This window comes from Hydra viridissima, unplaced genomic scaffold (genome assembly GCF_058129835.1).
Source record: "Hydra viridissima isolate aposymbiotic clone 2 unplaced genomic scaffold, HvirCarnegie_v1 scaffold_7, whole genome shotgun sequence".
NCBI lineage: Eukaryota > Metazoa > Cnidaria > Hydrozoa > Anthoathecata > Hydridae > Hydra > Hydra viridissima.
In genome coordinates, this window is record NW_028324306.1 from 37206 (window position 1) to 45432 (window position 8227).

The window sequence follows — 8227 nt, forward strand, 5'->3', positions numbered from 1 at the left end:
AGTTTTATCGTTGGAGACCATTGAGAGATATAAAAGGAATTTTTTTTTTTGAGCACAACATTAAACGTTAAATCGTTAGATGTTGTTATAAAGGCACCATTAGAATGCGATGTCCTCAAATATTTTCCTCGATATTTTAATAAGTAAACAAAAACAAAACTAAGTCTTGCAACTGGCGAAAACTTTCAATAAGCAAACAAAGCAACAACTTTCCTTTCGAGTTTTTTACATTTTAAACAAAAGACAAACAAAGAAAAAAAAAAAACAAACAAAAACAAAAACAAAAACAAAAAAACAAAACAAAAACAAAACAGAAAAGGGAGAATGAGTGAGTCGACTGATTTCGCTCAACTGTCTTAAACGAGAAGTCATAAACGTTTGCTTGTGCCAGCAAGTTGCAAATTAAGTTGTAAATGAACTGCACCGCAAAAGCTTAACACAGTTTATTAAGCATATTAAGCCTTTGCTGACATGTTAAGACATTTTAAGCCTTTGCTATTATCATGAGGCTTTTGCTCCACGAGCCAAAAAAGTACGCTAGAGTTGACAAACTGCATCGCGGTCAAAAAGTGTAATTACGCCAACACTTTTATCCGTTTTAAGCATTTCGTTTTCGCACGAACAACAATTAAAGCAGCTCGTTGAGCTTAACGACGTTCGTATTTTTTTTCGAAGCCAAAACTTCGGCTATAAGTAGAATGAAGAGGCACTTCGAAAAACAACAAAGCTGTTCGCAGTCGATAGCAACGAGCGACAACATCTCTGCGAGTCTGGCATCAAGGTAAACAGTTTTTTTACATTTTCATTTGTTAGTGCCACTTTTGCGTACATTATGTATTCAAAAATTTGTTGCTGACGCTAGATTTTTCGTTTTCAATGAACAACAGTTGCAACCTCTAGCCGTTTGCTAAAACAGCTTGCTAGGACAACCAAATCAATCATATGTTGTGAAAATTTCTTTTTGTTCAACTGACTAAGGAAGATCGAGCGAACGCTTTTTTTTTTATAACTTGTTTGTATCATATTGCTATTAAGAAAACAGCGTTGTGTATACTAAACGTGACATAATTGGCAATTATCCGTAACTAAAAATAAGATAGAAATTACAAACTTGATACCATATTTTAATTACTCTAACAAAACTAGACGTCATCGCGTGAGAAAATAAATGTTCATAACACATAATCTATTTTTTTGTTTTTTTATTTCTTCTCTTTTTTCCTTTTAATCTCTTTTCTTTCGTCCAAAAAGCGTTTTGATTTTTGCCTCGCCACAAGCGATGAAATCGATAAAAAAACCTGCTCGGACATTCTCAATTCTCAACAACAGAAGCAATCAAAGTTCTAGCTCTCGAGCACGTGCGCCGACAGGTTGATGAAACCGTTCAAATATGCTCGATCGCTAGAATTTAAAGAAAGAAACAAGCCAGGAACAAACCAAAATAAAAAAAACAAAAACAAAAATGGACATCTTTAGAACGCTTAAATTTTATAAAATATTTTCCTCTGCGTTTTTAACCAGCTAAACTGTCGTAAAGTTTTTTCGGTGCAGTTCATTTAAAAAACTTAGTTTTCAACTTTTAAACGTTTTAGACTTCTCGTTTAAGGCAGTCGAAAGAAATGAGTCGACTCACTCTCTCTCTCCCTATTCGGTTTTGTTTTTGTTTATTTGTTTTTGTTTTTTCTTCGTTTGCCTTCGTTTGCCTTTGTTTGCTTTTGGAAAAGTTGTCGCCATGCGAGACTTAGTTTTTTTTTTTTTTTGCTCAAATTGAGCACAAGTGAGTTTCTAGTCTTGAAAGTGTGCAAAGTGTGGGCCAATCTGGTGGCTGGAGTGATGACACGTGAATGCTGGAAATTCCAGACTTTGAGCGGATTCAGCGTACATAGAAAGAAAATGTAGCATTCACGTGGGTCTCTCCTAAGCGTGCCATTGGTCGGTCTGCTGTCCTTAAGTACCCCCCTCCCCCCCCCCCCCCTCAACGTCACGTTTGCTCAACTTTCTCGGTCTTTGGCGCCCAGAGAAAGCTTGAGGAAGGATAAAAAATGGCGAGGTTTCGGTACTGCGTTTTCTGTTATTCTTATTTGTTTTTGTTTGTTTGCTTGTTTGTTTGTTTGTTTGTTTGTTAATTTTTTAATTTTTTTTTTTTTTTTGTTTGTTTCGTTCGTTTGTTTGTTTGTTTGTTTCGTTTGCTTCGTTTGTTTTGTGATGTTTTGTTTTCCCTTCTTGATGGCACAAAACAGAAGCAAACAAGACTTTCGGTTATATTCGGTTATATTCGGTTCAATAAAAGTTTGTTGGTTTCTGCACAACAACAACAACAACAACAACAACAAAAGTCCCTCTGTCCCTCAAAAGCAGTTTCTCCTCTGTCCTAAAGAAGAGCCTCTTTGTAATCGATCTTGTCTGAATGCAGCTCTCCTTTTGCCTACAGGTTTTTATTCCAACCCTTTTGTTGTTGTTAGTGCCATGTTGTTGTTATTGTTATACTCTGTAAAAGCAGTTGTTGCTGTTGTACTTGTTTGTTGTTTCTAAAGACACTGTTGTTGCTGCTGTTAGCGCTGTTAGTAATCACCCACTTGGCTTGTATTTTTGTTTCTTGTTTTTGTTTTTTGTTTTATTTATAAACACTCTCTGAGTAAGTGATGCTGTTGCTGTTGTTGTTGTTACAGTTGCAATGAGTGTTTGTTAATGTTCCCCCACTTGGCTTGTACTTTTGTTTTCTGTTTTGTTTTGTTTTTTTTTTGTTTTTGTTTTTTTTTTCTCAACACTCTCTGAGTAAGTGATGCTGTTGCTGTAGTCGTTGTTATAGTTGCAATGAGTGTTTGTTAATGTTCACCAACTTGGCTTGTTTATAATCTATTTTATTTTATCAACACTCTCTGAGTCAGTGATGGTGTTGCTGTTGCTGTTGTCGTTATTATGCTTGCAATGGGAGTTGTTACTGTTCACCCACTTTGCTTGTTTTGTTTTTATTTCTTTATTTTATCAACACCCTTTGAGCCAGTGATGCTGTTGCTGTTGTTGTTGTTATAGTTGCAATGAGTGTTGTTAATGTTCACCCACTTTGCTTGTGTTTTTGTTTTTGTTTATCAACACCCTTTGTGTCAGTGATGCTGTTGCTGTTGTTCTTATTACAGTTGCAATGAGTGTTTGTTAATGTTCACCAACTTGGCTTGTTTATAATCTATTTTGTTTTATCAACACTCTCTGAGTCAGTGATGCTGATGCTGTTGTTGTTATTGTGCTTGCAATAAGTGTTGTTAATGTTCACCCACTTTGCTTGTTTTGTTTGTGCTTTTGTTTTTGTTTATCAACACCCTTTGAGTCACTGATGCTGTTGCTGTTGGTGTTATTATAGTTGCAATGAGTGTTAATGTTCACCCACTTTGCTTGCTTTATTTGTTTGTTGCTTTTTTTTTTATCAACACCCTGCGAGTTAGTGATGCTGTTGCTGCTTTTGTCATTTTACTTGTATTTATAGTTGTTACTGTTCAGCCACTTTGCTTGTTTTTTAATCTGTTTTATTTTATCACCACTCTCTGAGTCAGTGATGATGTTGCTGATGCTGTTGTTGTTATTTTACTTGCAATGATAGCTGTTACTGTTCAGCCACTTTGCTTGTTTTGTTTGTTTGTTTGTTTGTTTTTTTTTATCAATATCCTCTGAGTAAGTGATGCTGTTGCTGTTGTTGTTGTTATAGTTGCAATGAGTGTTTGTTAATGTTCCCCCCCCCCCCCCCTTGGCTTGTACTTCTGTTTTCTGTTTTGTTTTGTTTTTGTTTTTTTGTTGTTTTTTTTCTCAACACTCTCTGAGTAAGTGATGCTGTTGCTGTAGTCGTTGTTATAGTTGCAATGAGTGTTTGTTAATGTTCACAAACTTGGCATGTTTATAATCTATTTTATTTTATCAACACTCTCTGAGTCAGTGATGCTGATGCTGTTGTTGTTATTATGCTTGCAATAAGTGTTGTTAATGTTCACCCACTCTGCTTGTTTTGTTTGTGCCTTTGTTTTTGTTTATCAACACCCTTTGAGTCACTGATGCTGTTGCTGTTGGTGTTATTATAGTTGCAATGAGTGTTAATGTTCACCCACTTTGCTTGCTTTATTTGTTTGTTGCTTTTTTTTTTATCAACACCCTGCGAGTTAGTGATGCTGTTGCTGCTTTTGTCATTTTACTTGTATTTATAGTTGTTACTGTTTAGCCACTTTGCTTGTTTTTTAATCTGTTTTATTTTATCACCACTCTCTGAGTCAGTGATGATGTTGCTGATGCTGTTGTTGTTATTTTACTTGCAATGATAGCTGTTACTGTTCAGCCACTTTGCTTGTTTTTTTTTGTTTTTGTTTTGTTTGTTTGTTTGTTTGTTTTTTTATATATCCTCTGAGTTAGTGATGCTGTTGTTGTTATTATGCTTTCAATGAGAGCTGTTACTGTTCACCCACTTTGTTTGTTTATAATCTGTTTTATTTTATCAACACTCTCTGAGTCAGTGATGCTGATGCTGATGCTGTTGTTGTTATTATGCTTGCAGTGAGAGTTGTTACTGTTCACCCACTTTGCTTGCTTATTGTCTATTTTATTTTGTCAACACTCTCTGAGTCAGTGATGCTGATGCTGATGCTGTTGTTGTTATTATGCTTGCAATGAGAGTTGTTACTGTTCACCCAATTTGCTTGTTTTGTTTTTTTATTTGTTTTTTTGTTTGTTTTTGTTTTGCTTGTTTTTTTTTATCAATACCCTCTGAGTCAGTGATGCTGTTGCTGTTGTTGTTGTTGTTGTTATAGTTGCAATGAGTGTTTGTTAATGTTCCCCCACTTGGCTTGTACTTTTGTTTTCTTTTTTGTTATGTCAACACTCTCTGAGTCAGTGATGCTGATGCTGTTGTTATTATGCTTGCAATGAGAGTTGTTACTGTTGTAGTTATGTCTGTCATTTGTCCTTGTTAGCAAGTTCTATTTGCCCTCTCTTGCCTTTTTTCAACACAGTTTCTTTCTTTGAGTCATATGGTTGCGAGATCCTCTCAAACTCCATCTCTTTATTTATTTGTTTCTTTTTTTTTTTTTTTTTTCTCATTCTCCTTCTCATAATAGCAATCACTGCTGCCACCATGCATGTAATGCTAGTTGCTCTCATTCTTTTTCATTTGCTAGTGGAAACTTTGTTTCTTCTTGTTGCTCTCTTTTCTTTCTTTTTTCTCTTTTGCAGAGGATTCGAAAAAACACAGCTCTTCCCTGCAGTTGTAAACATTCCAGGATTCCAGGATGCAGGCAGAAGAAAAACACTCTCACTAACTGTCTTCTTTTTTTTAGCATAAACCGTTGCAAACAAACACCTGAACATGTCTTCTTCACAAGAAAACAACACTGTTGTTGCCCCTTCTCCGAACTCTAAAGCGAAAAAAAAGAAAAGAAGGCAGTCACAAGAACAGAGAGACTTAAAGCTCAAAAACAAAGTCAGGGCCGCATTAGTTGCAGCGTGTGGCTCCGTAAACAGGGTTGTACCTTTCTATGGTACCAAGAAGAGGTACGCTGTTAGCTGTCCGATGCCTTTGTGCAAACATTCCTCCACAAGCATTAAAAGACACTTGACTAAAAAAGATCATTCTTGGACTTTGGATGAAGCTTCCATCTTTTACTCTGCAATGGTCAGGAAGTTTCAGCATGCTCGTCTCGAACGCAAGTCCGGCTGTCCAAAACCTTACCCCTGTTTGCAATGTTGGAAGTATTACGACCGACTGGACATACACTTGAAAGAGACTCATTTCTACGATTCCAAGACGATCAAACAAAAGATTGCAGAGGCAAAGCGATACGACAACGACAAGCTCTATGTCCCTCAATTTATTCGACCTGCCTTCTTTGGTATTAAGCCAGTAGCTGAACAAGCGTCTGCATCAGGCTCTGCATCCTCTGCTCCTGGGCCTTCCTCCTCTTTTTCTTCTCCGGTTCTTTCCTCTGATCCTCTTTTAAGCTTGCCCTCATCAGTTGCTGGTTCGTCCGAGGCTCCTTCTGCAAACCAATGCACCTCTGTAGAAAACAAAGAGCTGAACACCGAATCCGTCCTAGACTCTGATTTTAATTCCTTAAAGCACTTGGTTTCCAACTCCTCCGTCTTGACAGAAGATAAGAGACTCTTGTTTCAGCTGGACAAAGATGCTTTTCACTTTTATTACCAGTCAGCAGATGAGCTCTTCAGAGATTTTGAAAAGTGGCTTGTGGTAGCCAACAACAACACTTTGTCACAAGCAAAGATCTACAAAAAATGCAGTTGTTGAAATATTGACATGTTGTGACAGCACGCTGACGCTGCACCCGAACGCTCTCACCAATTCCAACGTTTTGGAGGATAGATACTTTTCCATGCACTTTAAAAACATTCAGCTCAATTCCAAGCTGAGTGAACTTGACCAAACAAAAGCCATGTCTTGTCACACGTTGTACAACCGCCTTGTCTACCTTTGTCTCCTGTTTCGTTTCAGTGAAGCCAGGAATGTCTATTTCGGACTTTCTCATGAGGCCATCCGACGTTTGCGCTGCAAGGTGGAGGAGTTACAAAAAGTGCTGAGGCCCTTTCGTTCTTTGAGGAGGAGCCTTGTGAAAAGCAAAAAATGCATCAACATCATCAATGTCAGTTTGCTGAACGAATATGGCAAGTCTGCATACGTAAGACAGTTAGTGGAATCGATTAGAAAGCCGTCTCTTACACCGACTAGAGACAATGCTGTGTCTCTACGAAACCATCTTCTGCTCTCTGTCACTGTAATTAACAGTTTAAGAAAATCTAACATTGCTCTTTTAAACATTAGAGACTACATGGCTGCTGAGAAGAGTGAGTGTGGATATTGCATTGTGCAAGAGCGCTACAAAACAGCATACAAGTACGGAGCCAAAAACATTCTAGTGCCGAACGACTTGAAAGTGTTGATCGATATTTATTTGCTGAGATACAGAGACCTTCTTGTCAACGACTCTCACTACATGGCTGCAGACACCAAGACTGTTTTGGAGTTGAGCGACTGCTACAGGCCCCTTTTTCCATCGATGAGACCCAACAAAGACGAATGTGTGACACTCGGTGCAACTAGAGTGCCTGTTTACCAGATGGGTTCCTCTGCTATCTCCTCTTGCCTGACGTCCTGCTTCAGAAAAGCCAAGTAAACATTCCCATGAAGCGTCTTACTCCCACTTGCATTCGCGGTTCGATAGCCACTTACTTTGCCAACAACAGCAAAGAAGATCGCGAGCGGTTTGCTACACTCTACATGAAGCACAGCAGGAACACAATGGATAGCTTTTATGTGTCCCAGTGGAACGCTGCAGAGGAGTTGCGCTTTGCCCTGGGCATCGGACAGTCCTTCGGAGTCATAGAGTCTTTGACTGTTGAAAAGTCTGAGAGACCACCAAAGAAGGAGAAGGATGTGATGGACTGGCTCCAAACTAATGCAGAGGAGTACGGTTTTCATGAGGTTGAGGACATCTTTGAGGAAGATTTAGACTCCGGTTCTGACTCTGAAGAATGTGCTGCTACTTTCAGCTGTACCACAGTGGTTCCGTTTTCTCCAGCTGTAGAAAACAATGTTCCTTTAGAGGATAGCAACGACCATGCCGTAGATTTCTTGTGTGAACCTACCTCAACTCCTGTTTCGTCTGTTCCATCTGAACAAACAATCGCTGGTCCAGTTCTTGAACTATCCCCTGCTCTTGCACAACTAGTTCCTAACGAACAAGCTGTTTGTATGGATGTAGATCAGACTCTAGCTGTTCCTGTTGGCACAGCTTGTTCTCCTCTTGCATTAACATTATTTCCTGATGAACCGGATTTTATTGAACACCATGCAAAACTTTCTCCAGTTTACTTTAATGAGCAAGTGGTTGCCAAACCTGTTTCTGCTTCTCCTTCTCAGCAAGTCGCTTTCTGTCCTTCAAAAGAGGTCTTTTCTGTTCCTCTGACTCCTAGCCTTGTTGCTTTTCAGCAAACATTGGCCAAACCCAGTTTGTTTCTTTCATCTGATCCAGTTTCAGCTGTTCCTGTCCAACAGGCTGGTACTGTTCTTGCAAAGCAGCTCTCACCTTATGCTGTTCAATCTGTTGGTAGCCTATTTAGCCAAAGTCTTGCCTCTACATCCTGAGGTAAATTCTTTTTGATTTTTGATTTTGATTTTTATGCAAATCTCAACACGCTTTCAAAAATGAAAATGCCCAAATCAACTCCTTGCCCTATTGTT

At 38.5% G+C, this 8227-nt stretch overlaps 1 protein-coding gene across 1 annotated transcript in view; it reads left to right on the top strand.

The window, feature by feature from the left end:
- The first annotated feature begins 2016 nt into the window (after positions 1–2016).
- LOC149885470 (uncharacterized) overlaps positions 2017–8227 on the top strand; it is a 12809-nt gene continuing 6598 nt past the window's right edge. The window contains exon 1 of the mRNA XM_090093661.1: positions 2017–2056. The gene's annotated coding sequence lies outside the window, so the exon portion shown is untranslated. The remainder of the gene's footprint in view (positions 2057–8227) is intronic.